The sequence below is a fragment of the Pongo pygmaeus genome, chromosome 9 (genome assembly GCF_028885625.2).
Source record: "Pongo pygmaeus isolate AG05252 chromosome 9, NHGRI_mPonPyg2-v2.0_pri, whole genome shotgun sequence".
Taxonomy (NCBI): domain Eukaryota; kingdom Metazoa; phylum Chordata; class Mammalia; order Primates; family Hominidae; genus Pongo; species Pongo pygmaeus.
The window spans coordinates 87268281-87291124 of NC_072382.2; the positions used below are offsets into that span (position 1 = coordinate 87268281).

At 42.7% G+C, this 22844-nt stretch overlaps 1 pseudogene; it reads left to right on the top strand.

Moving 5' to 3' along the window:
- Window positions 1–16716: 16716 nt before the first annotated feature.
- LOC129008703 (protein farnesyltransferase/geranylgeranyltransferase type-1 subunit alpha-like) lies at window positions 16717–21926 on the top strand (annotated as a pseudogene).
- Window positions 21927–22844: the final 918 nt, after the last annotated feature.

A 22844-nucleotide genomic window follows, 5' to 3' on the forward strand; every position in this document is an offset into this window, starting at 1 on the left:
ACATGTACCCTAAAACTTAAAGTATAATAAAAAATAAAATAAAAGAAGTCACCTAGTACAATCCCTGCACATTACAAATGAGAAAACAGGCCCTAGATGAGGCTTGGTGATGACGTGCCTAAATTCCAGTGAGTTTAGGTATAAGGCATGATAAGACCTCAGCCACATGACCCATAGGGAGGAAGCTGGGAATGAGCAGGACTGGAGCTAGCAATGCTGCATCAGCTGTAGAACTCCTAGGGCTGGGGTGGAGCACAGGGAGTGGATCCAGCTCCTTGGAAGAATGAGTTGGGTTAGGGAAGCAAAGCGTCAGGAACCCAGCCAGGCAGTGTGGAGTTCAGGGTAGCACTTTTGAAATGTGTGGCTGGGGAGAAGAATGAGGCTGAAGGTCAGTTGTGAAGACTGGACCAACGTGCCCAGGAGGGTGAGGGGGTGTGAAGAAAAGTCACAACTTGAGGCTCATCAGGGTGTGCAGAGTTCACCAGAGATGTGATAAAGTCCAGAGAAGTGGCAGCACACCCCACCCCCATGCTGAGTTGTGGCTGGTGCACTTCTGCCCTCTTTTTTTTTTTTTTTTTTTTGAAATGGAGTCTAGCTCTGTCGCCCAGACTGGAGAGCAGTGGCATGATCTTGGCTCACCGCAACCTCCGCCTCCTTGGTTCAAGCGATTCTCCTGCCTCAGCCTCCCAAGTAGTTAGGACTATAGACGTATGCCACCACACCCAGCTAATTTTTGTATTTTTGGTACAGACAGGGTTTCACCATGTTGGCCAGGCTGGTCTCAAACTCCTGACCTCAAGTGATTTGCCTGCCTTGGCCTCCCAAAGTGCTGGGATTACAGGCGTCTGCCACTGCACCCAGCCACTTCTTGCCCTCTTTAGGAAGGTTCCAGCCTGAAGCTGGAGGGAGCTGATGATTTCATATCATAGCCAAAGAGCTGGGGAAGACAACACTAAAGAACACCATCTATTCTGCCTCCCAAATGTCTCTAAGGTGTCCTTTATCTCCATTTCTACTGTCACCACCCTGAGCCCTGGTTGTCACCCACCTGAATTATTGCAACAGCAGTTTAGTTAACCACTTATCCTCTGCCTGTACTATTTCTAAAGCACTCTTCTCATTGCCACCCAAGCAATGTTTCTATGACATGTGAAGATGTCACTTGCTTTCTATAAATGTTGGATGGCTTGCCATTGCCTAGCAGCCTTTCTCTCCTGGGCTTCCATGTGAGAACCAAGCCCTCCAGAAAATTATTTGAGTGACTATTTCAGGTCTTTCCAGGATGGTACATAGTTAATACCATTCTAGGTGTACAGGGGAGAGAAATTTATTTGTATGATAGATATCTTAAGTCATCACGGCTTAATTTTTCTGGTGGAATCCTGGTTGGGAAGGGCTGGATAGAACAAAGCCCAGATATACGAACCTGGCACATTAGATCCTACATGACTTCAGCCCAGTGTTCCTTCTAGCCTTATCTCCTATTCTCCCCACTATGCATTCTGTGCTCCGGTCACACCGAAATCTTGCCATTCCTTCATCTAGCTATTCTGTTCATCTGTTAATGTTCCTCCTTCAACCTGGTCTCCTTCTTGGACTTTAAAATCTTAGTCATCCATCATTCAAGACCAAGCTCAGATGTCACCTCCTCTCTGCAGTGGTGCTTTCTACAGCCTTCAAAGGCACATCAAATTGTTCCTTCCCCAATGTGCCAATATTATTTTTGTATGTGTGTGCCACTTCATTTTTCATAATTGGAGGTTTACAAATCTGTGTGACTTACAAAATTTTGAGTTTCTGCACAGCAGGGAACATCCCCTCCACCACCTGACCTGAATGGATGTTTGTTTAACTGAATGGCCTGAAGCCCACTGGATAATCAATGATAATGCTAATTCTGGAACACATGACTTAACTCTTATTCCATCATTATTTGGGTTTCTATACATGACTACAACTAGATCGAACATGAAGTATGTCACTGTCAGATATGCAGCTATGCATGGTGATAGCGTGGGCTGGGAGAAGACTTTCTGAATAATTACTGACACAATGAGGGAGTAAGACCTGGCAGGTCTAAGTGGGAATGGGGAATGGAGCCAGAAAGATGGTAGGTAAGGTATAGGGGTAGACTTCATGAAGAGATATGCAGAGGACCAATTTTATAATTTCTACAGGAAATAAGAAAAGGAAAAAAGAAGAAATAATTAGTGGTGGAGTTAAGTGAAGGAAATATGTCAAGAACTAATGTCTGAAATGACTCATCAAAGCTGAAATCTGATAAAGGGAACTTACATTTGCGTAGTGTAGAATATCGTCACATAGATGATCTCATTTAATTCTCAGAACAACCCTGTGGTGGAGGGTGGGGTGCGTGGAGGGCGGGTAGGGAGTGTTGCACTATTGTTACAGTCCTCTCTTTACAGAGGAGATGACCAAAGCTCAGAGAGCAGAAATTACATGCCAAGCATCCACCGTCCCTAAGTGATGCAACTGGAACCAGAGACAAGTCATCCTGTCTCCTGGTCCAAAGCCACATTCACCTTTTTTTTCAGAATGGGGAGGCAGCTCCTCTGATCTAAAAGCTGAAAGTCTTCATAAAATCAAATAGAATGGCTAGGCACAGTGGCTCAGGCCTGTAATCCCAGCACTTTGGGAGGCCAAGGCAGGTGGATCACCTGAGGCCAGGAGTTCAAGACCAGCCTGGCAAACAATGGCCAACATGGTGAAACCCCATCTCTACTAAAAATACAAAAATTAGCCAGGCATGGTGGGAGGCACCTGTAATCCCAGCTACTTAGAAGGCTGAGGCAGGAGAATTGCTTGAACCTGGGAAGCAGAGGTTGCAGTGAGCCAAGATCGTGCCACTGCACTCCAGCCTGGGTGGCAGAGGGAGACGCCATCTCAAACAAACAAACAAACAAAAAAAACAAAAAAATCAAATAGACTGACATGTAGAGGTTTTTCTGAGCAATGACTCAGAGCAATTATCCATAAACTCAATTTTTCTAGGCTGCTTTAAAACGAGGATAGAACACCATTTAGTCAGCTGACTTTCAGGGAATCGGCTGATACAGAGTAATTCTCCACTTGAACTGGGAGAAGTCTGACTTGACTAGAGAATCTGGGGCAGGAAAGAAGAGCAGAGAGCAGTTTATTTTTTACCTGCCTGTGGCTCTAGGGGGTACACAGGACAACCAAAGATGATGCTGCACTTTTTGGTCAACTCTAGACAGAGAGAGAGAAAGTCTCAGGGTGATGGAGTGAAAGAATTGGGAAGACAAGAGTTCTCTCAGCTGGCCCTCTGCTTCTCAGATCTACCCACAAACCTTGGAACCTGTGAGACTTAGATTATAAGTACCACTGACCAGGCTCTGCGGAGGATTCTTTCTGCTGTATTTAAACAGAATACAACATTTCCTCTCTCCCTGACAAAATGGTCAGACCCTCAGGGGCACAGAGTTGGTTTAAATAACTTTTTACCCCACTATGTTGCACTGTAGGCAGATCACTTGAGGTCAGGAGTTTGAGACCAGCCTGGCTAACATGATGAAATCCTGTCTCTACTAAAAATACAAAAATTAGCTGGGCATGGTGGCAGGTGCTGGTAGTCCCAGCTACTCAGGAGGCTGAGGCAGGAGAATCGCTTGAACCTGGGAGGCGGAGGTTGCAGCGAGCCGAGATTGTGCCACTTCACTCCAGCCTGGGTGACACAGCAAGACTCCATCTCAAAAAAAAAAAAAAGAAAAAAAAACAATTAGGGCAACATAGGCTGGTGTGGTTGAAAGAGACTAAAGACACTGTCTAATTCAAATGCTTCATTTTAGCAGTGAGAAAATGAAGGCCCAGAGAAAGGAAGTGCCTCACTAGATCACACAACTAGTCCATGGCAAAACTAGATAAAGAAAATAGTTGTACTTTTCAATTAAGATCCTGATCTGGCTGGGCATGGTGGCTCATGCCTGTAATCCCAGCACTTTGGGAGGCTGAGGAGGGTGGATCACCTGAGGTCAGGAGTTCGAGGCCAGCCTGACAAACCCATCTCCACTAAAAATACAAAAATTAGCCAGGTGTGGTGGCGCATGCCTGTAATCCCAGCTACTCAGGAGGCTGAGGCAGAAGAATCACTTCAACCTGGGAGGTGGAGGTAATGGTGAGCCAAGATTGCACCATTGCACTCTAGCCTGGGCAACAAGAGTGAAACTCTGTCTCAAAAAAAAAAAAAAAAAAAAGAAAATCCTGATCTGAAGTTATTCAGGAGGCCAAGGAAGTCATTCTCTTCCTTCCCTTCTGTCCCAAGTCAGTAAATCTTTCTTGGCTTCTTGATTATTGGAGAAAGTAAACATTTTTCTATGCTGTCTTTTCTGGGACTAAGCATGGTCTGTAAGTAATAAACAAGAGTTTCTTCATTCTCTGGAACTCTATCCTCTGTATCCTTTGTAAACCCCACTCTCTAAAAAGCTCTCAGTTTTATGACTGGAGCCCCAGAACCAGGGGAAACATGTTGCCTGGGTTTTGCTTTTTCAGTGGAAGCAGATTATATTCAACCTCGGTCAGAAAACATCATGAAATTCTGTTTCACTGTTGTTTAAAATAAATATTTCTGTGAGAAACGCTGATAAAATTTGTATTAGTCAGGGTTCTCCAGAAAAATGGAACCAACAGGATTCATGTATGTGTGTGCGTAAAAAGAGCACTAAAGAGATGTTAAAGAATTGACTCATGCAATTATAGAGGATGATGTCTTAGTTTGTTTCCTGTTGCTTCAAAAGAATATTTGATCCAGTGTGTATTCTGTACTTAAAAAAAAAAAAAGAAGAAAAAAAAAAGAAAACCTGAGACTGGGTAATCTGTAAAGAAAAGAGGTTTATTTGGCTCACACTTCTGCAGGATGAGAAATTCAAAGGCATGGCCTTGGCTTCTGGCAAGGGCTTTCATGCAGCATCACAACATGGTGGAGAAGGTCAAGTCGGAAGCAGACACATGCAAAGAGGGGAAGCCAGGGGAGCATCCTGGCATTGTAACAACCCACTTTCGCAGGAACTAATCATTCCTATGAGAACCAGTTCAGTTGCCTGAGAGTGAGAACAGACTAACTTGAGAACATCACAAAGCCATTCATGAGCCCTGTCCCCATAACCCAAATACCTTCCACTAGTCCCCACCTCCCAACACCAGCACACTGAGGATCAAATTTCACCATGAGCTTTGGTGGAGACAACCAACCATATCCAAACCATAGCAGATGGCAAGTCCAAAATCTGCAAGGCAGGCGAGCAGGCTAGAGAACCCAGAAAGAGTCAATGTTGCAGTTCAAGGCTGAAGGCCCCCTGCTGAAAGAATTTCCTCTTGCTCAGAGGAGGTGAGTCTTTTGTTCTAGTTACGCCTTCAACTGATTGGATAAGGCACACCCACATTATGAAGGGCAATCTGGTTTCCTCAAAGTCCACTAAATTAAATGTTAATTTCATCTAAAACACCTACACAGAAACATCCAGAATAATGTTTGACCAATATCTGGGCATTGCAGCTCAGCCAGGTTGACACAAAATAATCATCGCAAGACTATAAGCTGAAAGTTTTACAACCCAAGAGTCCTGTTAGAACTCTGATGTAGCTGGATGAGTGCCAGTTGCTGGAGGAGCCGCTGCACATAAAGGTCTTCATAATACTGGACCTCACAAAACCATAGATCTACATCAGAGGAGAGAGAAGGAAACCTGGCAAAGATGGAAAAATCATCAGGTAGACAGAAAGGTTATGACTGGAAAAGACTATTTTGGCAAACAGAGATTCCCTAGCCCTAATCCCTTTCCTTCTGCTTTTTTTCGTTTTTGTTTTTTGTTTTTTTTTTGAGACAGAGTCTCGCTCCGTCACCCAGGCTGGAGTGCAGTGGCACGATCTCAGCTCACTGCAACCTCCGCCTCCTGGGTTCAAGAGATTCTCATGCCTCAGCTTCCCGGGTAGCTGGGATTACAGGCCCACCACCACGCCTGGCTAATTTTTGTATTTTTAGTAGAGACGGGGTTTCACCACGTTGGGCAGGCTGGTTTCAAACTCCTGGCCTCAGGTGATCCGCCTGCCTCAACCTCTCAAAATGTTGGGATTACAGGCGTGAGCCACCGCACCAGGCCCTTCTGTTTTGTTTCATAAATTAAGCAAAAGACCAGATAGGGGAGACACTGCCTTGTTTTTCCTTCAAATATACTTGGTGGACTGGAGTTTCAACAACCAGACCTTTGGGGCTGAGATAAGTTTTTCCTCCTAACTCCTCTGTGTGGGGAACTACGACACTTGGCTTCCTGTTACGAAGTTAAAGCTTGTGGCTGTAGGAGAAGGTCTGACTCTTGGTGAAGCTGCAGAAGTCTTAGAGCTCTAAACATAGGGCTTTGGACATGGAGATTCTTGTATACGTTCAACGAGTATCCTTTGTGCCAGGCTTGGTTCTACATGCTGGCAACATAGCCATGAACGAAAGTCACAAAAATCCCTGCTTTCCTGGAGTTTTCATGCTACCAGGGGAGACAGACAAGAGACAATATGAATACGTGAAATACAACATACAATATGCTAATTACAAGTGGTAAAGAGAAAAATAAAGCAGGGAAGGGGACTAGCAAATGCTGGGGAACAGATGTTGTGATTTCAGATAAGGTGGCTAAGGAAGGCCTTGCCAAGGAAGTAACATTTGAGTAAAGACCAGAAGCACAAGAGAAGGTGAACAGTGTAGACATCTGGAGAAAAAGCATTCTAAGCAGAATAACTGTAAAGGCCATTGTTGTGGGTTGAATTATTTCCCGTCGCCAAAAGATATGTTGAAGTCCTAAGCCCTGGTACCTGTGAAATGTGACCTTATTTGAAGACAGGATCTTTGCAGATCAAGTGAAGATGTGGTCATTAGGGTGGGCCCTAATCCAATATGACTGGTGTTTTTATGAGAGGACACAGACACAGAGAGACACAGGGAATATGCTGTGTGATGACAAAAGAGAGATTTAAGTGATGCAACTGCAAGCCAAGGAATGCCTAGAGTTGACAGCCATGGCCAGAATCTCGGAAGGGGCAGGCAAAAGTTCTCTCCTACAGGTTTTAGTGGGAGGATGGCCCTGGTTAACACCTTGATGTTGGACTTCTCACTTCCGGAACTGTGAGACAGTAAATTTCTGTTGTTTTGAGCCACCCAGTTTTTGGTACTTTGCAATGGCAGCCGTAGAAAACTAATCCAGCCATGAAACGGGAATGTGCCTGGCATGTTGAAGGAAGATGGAGGCCAATGTCGCATGGGAGGGAGTCATAGGAGATTGGATCAGAGAAGTTACACAACAGATGGCGAGATCATGTGGCACCTTATGGTCGGAGATGTGACATGATCTGACTTACCCTTTAACGGGCTCACATATAGTTATAACTGTGTGTTGCATCCATGGCTGAAGGGAGATGTATAGAAGAACCCAGACTATATTACGTACACTAGATAATCATAAGAGGTATTGAGATAGGTGCCAAATTGTGTAAATACTAAAATCACCGTGCTTATAATTAAATCTTTCATTTGCTCTTTAGGTGTATTTTAATCTGTAATGTTAATGCATAACTAATTTTTAAAAGATGAAATTAAAATTTTTATTTTCAAAAACAGATTCTTAGGTGGCAAAGCATGAATTTGCTGACCTCAGGTGAACACATTAGTGACTATCTGGGTTGCTCTGACCATAATCATGGCATGCCCCTCACCTGGTGTCATAGACAAGGAGACCCATTGGCTAGATTCCCCTTCTAGGAAGGACTTGCTATTCTGTCAGGGGAAATATGGTCAGCAGACAGCCTTCAGCTCCTTCAGGGTTTGTCTCTGTTGCAGAGAACAGGCTATCTTGTATCTGGTTCAAAGACAGAGAAACAACTGAGTTAGCTTAAGAGACAGGAAATGTATTTATGAAGGATTAAGTATATCTCACAGAACTCAACCTCATGAAGGACTGGAAATGGAAGAAGATGGTCTCCCTGTTTCTGTATCTTTCATCATCATCATCATCGTGTTCTCTCTATACTTCTCATGGTAGATCAACTCTCACAGCTCATCAGATGACATGACCCAAAACGGAAGTCCCAAAATGTCACCCTCTGTTGCACTTATTCTCTGCCACCATATAGGTCCAGTGCCTGTAGCCAACTGATCCTGTCTCTCTAGATTCTCAGGAGAGATGGTCTCACTGGGCTCTCTCTTTGGTCAGATGTCCACTCCTAGCCAGTCAACTATAGCTGGAGACTGGGTCATTTTGAATGGAAAACTGCCTTTCTTCCAAGGCTGTGGATGGAGTTTATTTTCTAAGAGATGTGATGCTGGGAAGGATATGCAGTGCATCTCTAGCACAAAAATCCTCACAGCTATGACACTGTAGAAAAAATGTTCAACTTTGAAGCCACGTGATCAGTTTTGAGTTCTTGTTCTGCCATGTATTAATTGTATGAACTCTAATGGGGTCAATTAAGCTTTTAAGCCTCTGTTTCCTCAACTGAAAAATTTCACATTTTTTGAGATGGGCACTAGGCTATGCACAAGAAATATAGAAATAAAAGATACAGTCTCTGCTGTAGACAGATGTTCACAGTCTAGCAAAGCAGGCAGGTAAGAAAGCCAATAACTACAGTTCTAGGTGATATGCAGTGATGGAGAGAGCACGCCTGGGTGAGATGCCCTCCTTGAATGCCCCAGTGTGTGGGTGTGTGGGCATGTATGATGTGGATAGAAGAGAAGAGGAAGGGAGGAGAATGGGGGAAAGCTTCCTAGAGGAGGTCAACCTGGGGCGGGAGCTTGATAGGTAGGAGATAAATGTGGGGAGGGGGAAGTATACCCAGGCAAGGAGAGCACCATGTGCTGAGTCACAAATATGTGAAGGAATTTGGTCATCTCAGACACATGTAAACTGGAGGGCAGGGCTGAAGTAAAGAACTGCATCTGGCATGGAGCCAGGCAGGTGTGGTGGGGTGGTAAGAGATGAAACTCCTCTGATTGAGAAGGAAGACACGTGGGCAAGCGCTCTGAAAACAAACGGTGCGACAGACACAACAATGGTGAACAGGGAGTGTTGATTATGTGAAACCAGGAGCCAGGCTACTTTGTGTCATGAATGTGTCTCTATGAGGCAGGAAATATAATCTTCATTTTACAGGGCCTTATTGAGTCATAGTCCCAAGGTCTCATGGTGTCTTGGTTTGGGTTCTCTCAGAAGTGGACCTTGAGAAAAGGATTCAAGCAAAGGTAGTTTATTTGGGGGGTGATCCTAGGAAACCCCAGTCAGAAAGTGGGGAAGCGAGGTGCAGAAGAGAAGGAGCCAATAAGGTGTGTGCTATCAAAGACATTACCACTGAGGGTACCTGGAGCTCAATCCCACTGGGAAATTTGGGAAGACAGTGAGGAATATGCCTCTGAAGTATTTCCCCCAAGAGGCAAGGAAACTGGGGTGTTTCTCTCCAAATCTCCATCTGTCACTGTTTGAGGACTGTTTCTCAGATATTAACTCTGGAAATCCCAGCTTCCCTTGCACAGGGGCCCAGCGTGCTCTTCAGGCAGTGAGTCACAAGTGTTTTCAGTAAGCAGACTTCAGGGTGCACAGGGGAGGGCTGAGAGGTTATGGACAGAACACTGACAGCATGTGCTATGCACAAACAGTAAGGAGGGGAGCAAGGGCTTGGTCCCAAGCAGCCTGGCTTAGGTTTTAACAACAGTATTATACTCTTTCCCAAATGTAGAGTATTATTAATATACATATTTATACTGATACTTATAGTACTTTTCAGAAACCATAGTATTGAGCCTATAATAGAGGGAGTCTGTTGTCCTCATCAATGATTGACACATAATGGATACTTAATGAATATTTTTGGATGAATGTTTTAAAAGTCAAAACATAACTAATTCAGTGTTATTTACCTATGAAGAGCCTTTGGCTGGGAATCAGAAGATTTGGATTGTAGTTTGAGTTCTGCCATCAGTTTGGGGACCTCAGGGAAGCCATCTAGACTAATTGAGCTTCACTTTTCTTATTTTAAAACCTCATTTTATTACCCACCCCACTTGCCTACTGTTAGAGTTGTGAGGATGAAATGTAACAATGAATGTGAAAAGTTAAAAGTATGGCAAACTAAGGAGTAATTCTGTATCTCTGCCTTGATTTTGAATCAGGAAGAAGTTGGCATTTGGTTTCCCAGGACCCAGGACCATGTACTATGAGGCCACCAAGTCCATCAGTCAGGGCTCTTTGTTGTAACAGGCGCTAACTCTGACTATCTTAGTCAAAAAAAGAGTTTATTAGGGAGATAGTGTGAAGATCACAGAAATGATAAGCAGTCTAGAGAATCAAGCTAGGAAAATGGACAGGAACTAAAAAAGAACCACGGGGAAGACCTCACCTCAGAAACATCCTGGTGAAAATGCTGCTTCCTCTCCCACCGAGCAGTGGACACCAGTGCTGCCACCAGCACAAATTCTAAACTGTCCCAGTTTCTTGGGTCATTTGCTTCAAACTTAGAGTCTCAGGCAGTAATATCAGGGGGGCCAAGATTAGGTCATATGCTTGTGCACCAGCTGCCAGGGACCCAGGAGGCCAACCGTCTGGCCTGTTTTCCAGCTTCCATCAGGGGAAGACACATTCTACCTCCCAGCATGTCTCATGCAATGGCAGTTTCCCCAGACACAGGAAGGGGGCTCAGACGCTGGGCAGCCAAGAAGAATGTAAGTTCCATCCAAGTCAGAATGTAGGGAAAGTGAGGATACTGGTTCAAAATTGAAAAACCAAGATAAAGAGAAGGTCATGATTTATTGAGTAGCAACATTGACTTGAGGCTTTATTAACCAGGAACTGTTAAAGGTGCTGGGTACAAAGAGGACTAAGACACTGGTACTGGCCTCAAGATGCTCTAGCCAGTTAGGAAATGTATATTAAAATAAAATATAAGAAAGGGCTATAACCGAGATGTAACAAAATTCAATGGGAACACAAAATAAAGGATTAATGCTGGGGAGCATGTGGGTGGTCAGGAAAGTTTTCACAGAGATGGGTCTTAAAGGATGGAAAGAGAGAGAAATGAAAGAGCATTAGAAGCAGAGCCACCTCTGGTATCTGTTACTCTTTCTAACCAGCCGGAATCTGGGTCCAGTATTTCCTGCTCAGTCCTTTCCTACTGCCACCAAGCACAACACATATGCTACTACAATTAAGGTCTAAAATTAGTATGATTAAGGTCTAAGCAATGTGAGGGTATTGTTCAAGCCAGGATTTTCTTCCTTGGCTCTCCCCAAACTCTCTAGTGCAGAGTAATGTTGGCAAAAGTTATTGTTGCTTTTGTTGTTTTTAGCTATTTTAGATGAAAGCATATACTCAGACCTGAGTTTGTTTGTTTGCTTGTTTTTTAGACATGATGGTCTTACTCTGTCACCCAGGCTGGAGTACAGTGATGCAATCATAGCTCACTGTAACCTTAAACTCCTGGGCTCAAGCAATCCTCCCACCTCAGCCTCCAGAGAAGCTAAGACTATAGGCACATGCCACCATACCCTACTACTTTTTTATTTTTTTTTTTCGTAGACATAGTCTTGCTATGTTTCTCAGGCTCGACTCAAACTCCTAGGCTCAAGCGATCCTCCTGTTTTAACCTCCCAATGTTGGAATTACAGGCATGAGCCACCAGGGCCAGCTAGACCTGAGTTTAAATAATGGCTCAGCCACTGACTAAAATCTCTCTGAGCCTTGATTTCCTCAAAGATAAAATGAGAATAAAAAGTACTTGCCTTCCAAGTATTCCAAGGACTTTTGAAGATTAACTGAGATAATGTTTGCAAAGTGCCAATGATTGGCAGTTGGCAGGTGCTGTTATTGCTGTTGGTTTGAAACAGTTCTTTGAAAATAGGGTGGTGAAGAGGAGACCTTACTGTTCTTCCCCTTTGACCTCAGGGGTTTCATACAAAGAGTGAGGAGATTACAAGAAGGAAATGTCTTCCAAGAGAGAAAGAACCCAGAGGTTCTGCCAAAAATGTGAGACTATATGGGGGAAGCAGATATGAGCTACTTTCAAAGCCTGACTCAGTGGTGGGACTGAGAGCCTGGCTCCTGAGTTGAGAGAGGCTTTCCAATCCCGCAAGAATGATTTCAAAAACAGCCCTCTTGGCACTACTGACGTTTTCCTCTGCCCTTTTCAAGGAGGAAACAATTTACCCAGATGCAGGCCCGCTTAGGCTCCCTTCTCTAGCAAGATCAAGCCAAGAACTCGGAAGGGTGGAGGACAGCACATTCATGAAGCCATTTTCACATGCTGTTCCTGCACAGCCTTTGAAAATGTGTGCCTTGTAACAGGTTGAATAACACTGGTAAAATCGCATTGTGTCTGTTCTGTGTAACAAGTATGATATTTGAGAGGAATTAGCTATGGGCTGAAGAAATTTAATAAACAGGGAAGATACAGATGTGAAAATGCTGTGTGGCTTGGAACAGACACCAAATTATGTGGAGTATGAATTTAAATCTCCTTTCTGAAATTCCTGGCCTATTTAATAGTCTCTTTTTCCTAATAAACAATGGTGTTCTATTCCAACCTTGGACTTCTAGGTAAATTCTGACCAGTCATCCATTAAACAGCTATATGTTGAATACTTACTGCACGCCAGGCATTGCAATGGGTGTACAGGATCTTGATTCTGATTCTGGAGAAAGGAGAGGAGATTATTTTGGAAACATTTAGGGCTTCTCCCTTCAAATGTTATTTGTGGGAAAGCACGAATGTCTCCCTTGTCTGCATATGGAGAAGATAATTTCATGTAGAATGGCATAGTTCTGGTGTTTACTAGGCTCATCATCCCATCTGGGGATAGGCCCAGGATTGGGAAGGATAGAGCAGCCATGCATGTTGCTATGGTAACTTGGCATTAACACACCTTAGCTCCTTTGTGTCACCCCCAAATTACCTTTAAAACTAGTGTACATTTTCAGAATGCGGAAAGCTTTTCTTAATTTTCATGTGGCCAGTTATAAAGGCATTTTTCAAAGCACTCAGGCAAAAGGATGGTCCTTTTTTTTTGAGGCTGAGGCTATGCTGATACTATTTTCTAGGCCAGAAGCATAATCAGGATCTAGACTGTCTTATTCTTTCATAGGAGATTTCACTTTCAAATCCCTTTCACATATGTTATTGTACTTTTATTGCCACCTTGTTTTAACCTCCGGCTTAAGCTACTCTAAAGGGCAAGAAAATGAACCCACTAAACATTTATGCCTCAAAATAACCATGTGAGGTAGGAACTAATACCTCTATTTTATAAATGAAAGAACTAAGGCTCAAACAAGGTCACATGGTTAGAAAATAACAGGATGAGGAGGAATGGAACCAGGCCTTTAGATTGCAGATCTGGTGTCTTTCTGTTATACCTTCACTGACTCCCAGTATCTTCCAGCCTTTGTTACTTTATAAAAATACAGATGCATACAAAGCAGTGACTAGTTTGTGCTTTTCTTTCCTTTCTTTTTTTTTTTTTTTTTTTTTTTTTTTTTTTTGTTGAGATGGAGTTTCGCTCTTGTTGCTCAGGCTGAAATGCAATGGCACGATCTTGGCTCACTGCAACCTCTGCCTCCCGGGTTCAAGCAATACTCCTGCCTCAGCCTCCCTAGTAGCTGCGATTACAGGCATGCACCACTACGCCCGGCTAATTTTTTTTGTATTTTTAGTAGAGATGGGGTTTCTCCATGTTGGTCAGGCTGGTCTCTAACTCCTGACCTCAGGTGATCCACCCGCCTTGGCCTCCCAAAGTGCTGGGATTACAGGTGTTGAGCCACCGTGCCCAAGTGTGTTTTTCTTTTTTTAAAAAAAAAAGCTTGGCCGGGCGTGGTGGCTCACACCTGTAATCCCAGCACTTTGGGAAGCCAAGGCAGGTGGATCATGAGGTCAGGAGATCGAGACCATCCTGGCTAACACAGTGAAACTCCGTCTCTACTAAAAATACAAAAAATTAGCCAGGCGTGGTGGCAGGCGCCTGTAGTCGCAGCTACTCAGGAGGCTAAGGCAAGAGAATGGCGTGAACCTGGGAGGCGGAGCTTGCAGTGAGCCGAGATTGCGCCACTGCACTCCAGCCCAAGCGACAGAGCGAGACTCCGTCTCAAAAAAAAAAAAAGCTTTATTGAGGTTTTTGTATGTATGTTATATATTTCTTCATAAAATTTACCCACTGTAAACATACCATTTAATGATTTTTAAAAATTTTTGTAATAGCTTTATTGGGATATAATTCACATACTATACAATCCACCCACTTAAAGTGTACATCCAGTGGTTTTTGGTATATTCACAGAGTTGTATAACCATGACCACATCAATTTGAGGACATTTTTAGCATCTCAAAAAGAAACCCTGTACCTTTTACTATCACATCTGAATCTTCCCTCATAGAAGTGGTTTTATATAACATGTGGTCTTTTGTGACTGCCTTCTTTCACTAGCATAATGTTCTCAAGGTTCATCCATGCTGAAGCATGTACCTACTTTATCCTTTTTATGGCCAAATAATACTCCATTGTGTAAGTATAGCACCTTTTGTTTATCATTTTATCAGCCAATGGACATGAGTTGTTTCTACCTTTTGACTATTATGACTAGTACTGTTATGAATATTTGTGTACAAGTTTTTGTGTGGACATATGTTTTCATTTCTCTTGGGTATATACCTAGGAGTGACATTGTCAAATGATAACTCTATGTTTAACTTTTTGAGGAACTTCCAGGTTGTGTTTTCGAAAGTGGCTGTACCATTTTACATTCCCACCAACAATATGTTGAGGGTTCCCACTTTCCTATGCCCTCACTGACACTTAGTGTGCTTTGCTTTTTTCACTTAACATTATTTCATAGATATGTTTCCATGTTCACATGGTTATCATTTTTAATGGTTACACAGCATTCCAAATCAGTTAGTTGGATATTATTTAAAAATTACTTTAAAGCTTGGGACTTGGATTGTTTTCATTTTGTGCCATTATAAATAGTGGGACTAGAATCTTCACTGCTTACTACATTTTTCCTTTAGCTTATGGCCTTGAGGTGTGTTCCAAAGTGGAACAAAGGACACATACAGCTCATGTACTGCTTCCCTGGTTACTCTGCAGAAAAGTTGACTGTACCTAAAATGCTATCAGCAAAATTTGCACTTGCCTTGCTCTCCACAGCCTCTGCCAACATAAGGCTTTATTGCTTTATTCGTGTATATTAATGATATAGTTACTGTATTAGTCTGTTCTCACACTGCTAATAAAGACATACTTGAGACTGAATAATTTATAAAGAAAAGAGGTTTAACTGACTCACAGTTCCACATGGCTGGGGAGGCCTCACAATCATGGCAGAAGGCAAAGGAGAAGCAAAGTCATGTCTTACATGGTAGCAGGCAAGAGAGTTTGTGTAGGGGAATGCCCATTTATAAAACCATCAGATCTCATGAGACTTATTCTCTCCCATGAGAACAGTATGGGGAAAACCATCCCCATGATTCAATTATCTCCATCTGGCCCGGCCCTTGACACATGGGGATTATTACAATTCAAGACGAGATTTGGGTGGTGAGTGAGCCAAACCATATCAGGTACAGGTACATGATAGAACCTTATTTTTTATTTTTATTTTTATTTTGAGACAGAACCTCACTCTGTTGCCCAGGATGAAGTGCAGTGGCATGATCTTGGCTCACTGCAACCTCTCCCTCCCGAGTTCAAGCCATTATCCTGCCTCAGCCTCCCCAGTAGCTGGGAATTACAGGCGTGCACAACCACATCCAGCTGATTTTTGTATTTTTTAGTAGAAATGAGGTTTCAGCATGTTGGCCAGGTTGGTCTCAAACTCCTAACCTCAGGTGATCTGCCTGCCTCGGCCTCCCAAAGTGCTGGGATTACAGGCATGAGCCACCACACCTGGCCTGAATCTTAACAATCTTAGGCTGTTTCAATTTGCATTTATTTCATTGTTGGTGAACTCACAATATTTTAACAGCCATCAGCTGTTACTCTAAGCCATCCATCCAAAAAAGCCAAGCAGTATGGGAGAATCTAGGGCCATAGCAAAGGGCAGAAGATGGAGCTTAAAGAAATTCCCTGGGTTTGGGCAGGGCGTAGTGGTTCACACCTGTAGTCCCAATACTTTGGGAAGCCAAGGAGGGCAGATCACCCGAGGTCAGGAGTTCAAGATGGTGAAACCTCATCTCTACTAAAAATACAAAAATTAGCCTGGGCGTGGTGTCAGGCACCTATAATCTCAGCTACTTTGGAGGCTGAGGCACAAGAATCGCTTGAACCCAGGAGGCGAAGGCTGCAGTGAGCTAAGATCGCGCCACTGCACTCCAGCCTGGGTGACAGAGTGAGACTCTGTCTTACAAAAAAAAAAATCCCTGGGTCTGGGAGCAGGCTCAGGAGGTATGTTTGATGGTGTGACTGCGGCCTCAGCTGTAGATAAAGAGGACACTGGTAATGATGCTGAACTGATTTAGATATCATATCCTTTTCCACATTCTCCTTTCATTTGGCACTTCTCCTGGTTCTGCTTCTCCCTCCCTGGCCATTCCTTCTAAGCCTCCTTTCAGCGTTTCTTTCCTTCTACCTGCTTCTTATACATCGGTATTAAATATAGGATTTCATTATTGGATCCTTCTTTTTTAACTTAATACTCTGGGCAATCTCATTCACCCCCATGGCGGTAATGACAATTTAAATGCTGAAAATTCCCAAATATGTATTGCCAGCCTAGACTACGCTCTTGAATTCCAGAAGCACATATCTAATTTCCAACTGTATGTCTCCATTTGAATGTCCTCTAGGCACCTCAAGTCCAGTATCTTCCCCTCCGATCACTCCTTTTTTTCCCCATAAGCCCTACCTTTATGACTGTAGCAACATCAACCCAGTCACTGAAGCCAGAAATGTGGAAGGCACTCCAAACTCTTTCTTCTGCACCTACATATTCCTAAATGTGCACCTTCTTCTCCCTAAACCTATTACACGAATTTGATTAATGTTTCAACCATTTCTCCCAATAACTCTAGCATTGTTACATGTATTAGGGTTCTATTGGTTGTAACTCGTTGCTTCAGAAGGGAATGCAAAAAGATTTATTGAATGTATACATGTGTGGAATGAAAGGAGAAACTGAGAAATCATTGTGGAGAGGCAGGCTTCAGAATGGCTCCAGGGACCTCAGCAGCAAGCAGGTTGCTTTGGGCCTTCTCTGGAGAGTCTCCTACGAATAGACTTGGTTCCAACAATGCTTAGCCTCTGCATCTCTTGGATCAAAATTCCAAATTTCTGGGGAAATCTGGGGACCAACAAAGACTAAGAAGTTTAGGAAGGTTGAGTCATGTGATGGGGACACAGCTCTGGAGGACGACTTCTATGTACTAGAGGCAAATATCAAAGAAAAAAGAGATGGCATGAGATGGACAGTCTTTCCAGAAATTGTCTATGACATTGCCACAGTTTCTGAACTGGTCTTCTTGCCTCTGGTCTTACATTTCACCAACCCACATTGTGCCAGAATGATCTTCCAAAATACAAGTCCGAGAGAAAAAAAAAAAAGAAAACTATAGGCATGAAATCCTTCCTCATCTCTTACTAAGTCTTGGACTTTCAGCCATAGCAACTACCATCTGAGTCCCTCTGATCTGCCAGCACTGTGTCAATACTTTACATATGTTATTTCTACTGCTCATGACCATTCTGCAGGGCAGATATTGTAATTACTGTGCAAAAGAAGAAAGTGAGGCTTGGAAGGAATTAGTAAGCTTGTCCTAGGGGCCCTGACTGGCAAGTAGCAGAATTTACCTGATTCAAGGCATTTATTAATGGATTATACTCCCTCTCTGAGATTTTCAGTGTCTTGGTTTATAAAGTGAGTATAACTTTTTTGTTTTTCAGGATTAATGTTAGAATTAGGCAATACTGGCTACATAATTTGTGAGGCCCAGTGCAAAATGAAAATGCAGGATGGCACCTTGTAAAGTAATTATTAAAAATTTCAAGAGAGCAACAGCAGGGCATTAAACTAAGTATGGGGCTCTGTTTTTGGGAGGCGCCAAACACCCAAACCATATCAGGATGTGAAACCATCTTTGGGGGACCATTATTCAGCCTACACGATAACAATATTCTTATTCTTATTATTTTGTTGTCCTTATTTCATGCTTCAGTGGTTTCAGAATAAAGTTCAAACTCTTTTCCAGGACATGGCTAGCCCATTGTGATCTGACCCATGCCCATCATTCTAATTTCAATTCTTTCTACCCCCCCACATGCATTGAACACTCCAGTAACATTGAACAATTTGTGATTTTTCCACTGCAATCTGCTGTCACTTGCTGACCAGCCTCTTTCATACTGTTATTTCTGCACAGAATATTCTCCCCCATTTCCCCTTTTCACCATCCTTCTTCTCTTTCAGTTCTGTCTGATTTTATTGTTGTTGTTTTTAATATATAGCCCAGGTTTTCTCCTTGGAAAACTTCTCTCCACCACTTATGATCTTGGAAAAGTTGCTTCTCTATTTTCACATCTAAAGAATGAAAATCACAGAATAACACCTGCATTATTATGAGGCTCAAATGACATAATCCACATAAAGCACTTGGCAGACTGCCTGCCAGGTGGTGAGTGCCCACAAAAAAATTATCTGTAATTATCATAAATATTCTTTGACCTTCCCCCATGGTGATATAAGAGCTGTCTCCTCTGTCCTCTACTAGCAACCAGAGCATAGAAGGTGGCAGGCTTTCCTGTAATTTACTGCTCATATGTAAGTCTGTTCTGCTGTACTGACCATTCTTTGAGATCAAGAGCTCAATTGTTAATTTCCATATCTTTAGTGCCTAGCACAGGGTTTGGACATATGGCAAGGTAATATTTATTGAAGCAAAATAGGGAAATAATTATTAGGAGGACACATGCTAATTCTGTTCTCAGAAGATTTTTTAAAACATTCATTCCATTCTTATGTTCCTGAAGTACGAGTCTAAAAATATTTCATTTGTCTACCTTCTATTTAAATAAAAGTGCAGCATTAACAAAACCTACCCTGTTGTGCCAAATTTCCTTTTGTCTTCCTTTGCTCTAGTCACTTCCTCTTTTTTTTCTTTCTACTTCCTCCTGGTAAAGGTCATTTCTTTCTGTGTCATAATCTCACCTTTTTTTTAAAATAATGTCAATGTTTTTCCCAAAATATGCATTCCCAGAAAGCTGCGTAGTCGTTACCCGTAACAAGGAAAACCCCACCCTTCCTTTCCCCCGCTGTGCTGCAGCCCTTGAAGTCTCCAGGGTATCTGTAACCTTAGCATGGAGTCAGTAGGAGCTCCCTCTCCTGGCAGGTTATAGTCATGCTAAAGCTAGACACAGGGCTAGAGTATCCCAGTCACACATCCCGAAATGATTATAAAGCATGAGATAACCCAGGCCTTTCTGTTCCCTGAGCTCAGATTTAAGGAAGGTGTGGCGCTATCTAATTTGTTTATAAAATCATTCGCTTGACAGGCATCACAGAGATCTGAATCCCATCCTACCACTTGGAGGAAAGAAGCTGCATCGTTTATGAAAAGAATAAGAACTTGGATTTGTGCCCTGTTCTACCACTTATCTAGCTGGCTGCTCTTTTGTCAAATTACTAATATCTGTAAGCCTCTGGATCTTCAACTTTAGGGTAACGTTAGACCTATTTCACCTACCTTATAGGGTAGATGTAAATTTTAAAAACAATATAAAAACAGTGCTACTTATTGGGTAATAGCTATGCTTCAGGCACTGATAGGTGCATTATCCCTATTTTGTATATGAGAAAACCACAGTTCAAGCAGTTGTCACATAGTAACTCTGTTAACACATGGAGAACCAGGATTCATACCCAGGTCTTTCTGACTCAAAAGCCTTTCTTGATGTTGTTTTCCCTTTAATTATACCAGACTGATGTTCCTGAATCAAGCATCTGAAAACATTTGGGGGGAAAAAAAGTAAAATTCTATACTACAAAGGTTAATTTTTATTTTATAGATGACGAAATTGAGGCCCAGAGAAGCGCAGTAACTTTCCCTAGGAGTTGGTGGCAAATACAACTCAATAGTTGATTAAGGACTCAGTAGTATTTACCCAATAGGGCTAGCAAGTGTGCAGGCTACTCGGGTGTTAAAGTGTAGCTGCACCCAGGTGAAAGGGAAATCCAATAAAGGTTTCAGGTACTTTACACTTTTTTTCACATGCTTTCCACTTCATGGTTGCACTGGACAGCTTAGGTGACACAATCTCAATGATACTGTCCAGATCACAAGGGTTTCCTGAGTCCTTGTTGTGAAACACAGGAGGCCCTCTGTGTGACTTGGTCCCAGCATTGATTTCCAGCTTCATCTCTCATTAGGTCTCCTGGGTCATCATCTAGCTCCAAATCTCCTCCTCAGTCATAATGAACTGCTTGCAGCTCCTGGAATGCATCACGTGGATTTTTGTCTCAGAACCTCCATTCCTTTACCTAGAATATATTTCACCCACTGAGCATCTACTTATTTTCCAAGACTCTGTTTAAATGTCACTTTTTGGATACAGTCTTATTTGATCTCCTACCACCCCTCCTCACTTGAGATAGAATTAACCATTCTCTCCTTTGGGCCTCTAATATCTCCTCTACATATTTTTCATTGGGACATATAATGTTTTTATTTCACCAATATGCAATAAAACTGGTTTGTTTTTACTTCTGTTTGTTAACAACTTAAGAATAAGGACTATCTTGAGGTGGAGGCCACTGAGGGGGTCGAAGAGGCTGCGCAAGGCGGTGAGCCCGGGCAGCTGGAGCAGCCCCCGCCGCAGCTGCACTCACCGCTGCCCCAGGAGCAGCACGAGGAAGAGATGGCAGCCGAGGCCGGGGAAGCCGTGGCGTACCCCATGGACGACGACGGGTTTCTGAGCCTGGATTCACCCTCCTATGTCCCGTACAGGGACAGAGCAGAATGGGCTGATACAGATCCAGTGCCGCAGAATGATGGCCCCAATCCCGTGGTCCAGATCATTTATAGTGACAAATTTAGAGATGTTTGATTACTTCCGAGCTGTGCTGCAGCATGAAGAAAGAAGTGAACGAGTTTTAAGGTAACCCGGGATGCTATTGAGTTAAATGCAGCCAATTATACAGTGTGACATTTCCAGAGAGTTCTCTTAAAGTCACTTCAGAAGGATCTACATGAGGAAATGAACTACATCACTGCAATAAGTGAATGGCAGCCCAAAAACTATCTAGTATGGCACAATAGGCAAGTAATGGTGGAATGGCTAAGAGATCCATCTCAGGAGCCTGAATTTATTGATAATATTCTTAATCGGGATGCAAAGAATTATCATGCCTGGCAGCATCGACAATGGGTTATTCAGGAGTTTAAACTTTGGGATAATGAGCTGCAGTATGTGGACCAACTTCTCAAAGAGGATGTGAGAAATATCTCTGTCTGGAACCAAAGATACTTCGTTATTTCTAACACCACTGGCTACAATGATTGTGCTGTATTGGAGAAAGAAGTCCAATACACTCTGGAAATGATTCAACTAGTACCACATAATAGTTCATGGAACTATTTGAAAGGAATTTTGCATGATGGTGGTCTTTCCAAGAATCCTAATCTGTTAAATCAATTACTTGATTTACAACCAAGTCATAGTTCCCCCTACCTAATTGCCTTTCTTGTGGATGTCTATGAAGACATGCTAGAAAACCAGTGTGTCAATAAGGAAGACATTCTTAATAACGCATTAGGGTTATGTGAAATCCTAGCTAAAGAAAAGGACACGATAAGAAAGGAATATTGGAGATATATTGGAAGATCTTTCCAAAGCAAACACAGCACAGAAAATAACTCACCAACAAATGTACAGCAATAACACCACCCAGAAGAACTTGATGGAATACTTTTATGTTTTATTAAGGGACTCTGCAGGAGTTTAAAATGAGGGTGATCCTTCCCTTTGCCTGTGGTGTAAAAGTGCATCACACAGGTATTGCTTTTTAACAAGAGCTGATGCTCCTTGGGTGCTGCTGCTACTCAGACTAGCTCTAAGCAATGTGATTGTTCTAAAGCAAAGTCATGGGATGGGAAGAGGAAGAAAAAGTCCCATAAAGGAACTTTTGTAGTCTTATCAACATGTAATCGAATCCCTTAGCATCAGCTCCTCCCTCAGTGGTACACACGTCAAGATTTGTAGCAGTAATAACTGCAGGTCACTTGTATGTAATCGATATGAGGTAGCTGAAGTTTGGTTCAGTAAGCAGGGAATACAGTGGTTCCATCAGAGCTAGTCTGCACACTCAAATTATCTTGCTATCACTGTAACTAACTAATGCCAAAAGAACGGTTTTGTAATAAAATTATAGCTGTATCTAAAAACAAAAAACAAACAAACAAAAAAAAGAATAAGGACTATCTTGTTTGTCATTGCATCTTTTGTCTTCAGTATTCTGAGCACTTAGGGGCAGAACATGATGACCGGCTAACCCAACAACTACACCCAACTAATCTTTTGCCTGCTTCCACTATAAAAGCCAGAAAAAAAATGAATCACTTTTCCCAACCTCCCTTGCAACCATTAGACACTACACACACAAAAAAGCTCTGCCCAATAACATCTGAGCAAAGATCTTAGGGAGAAGCAGACTTTTTCTAAGGGCACTTTTGCAATTATGATAAAAGGGCCAGAGTGACTGATACAAACTGTCTCCCTTTCCTTCTGTCTTGAATACAAACATGATGCTTGAGTTGGAGTGGTGCCATCTTGCAACCACGAAGGAAAAGCCCAAAAGGC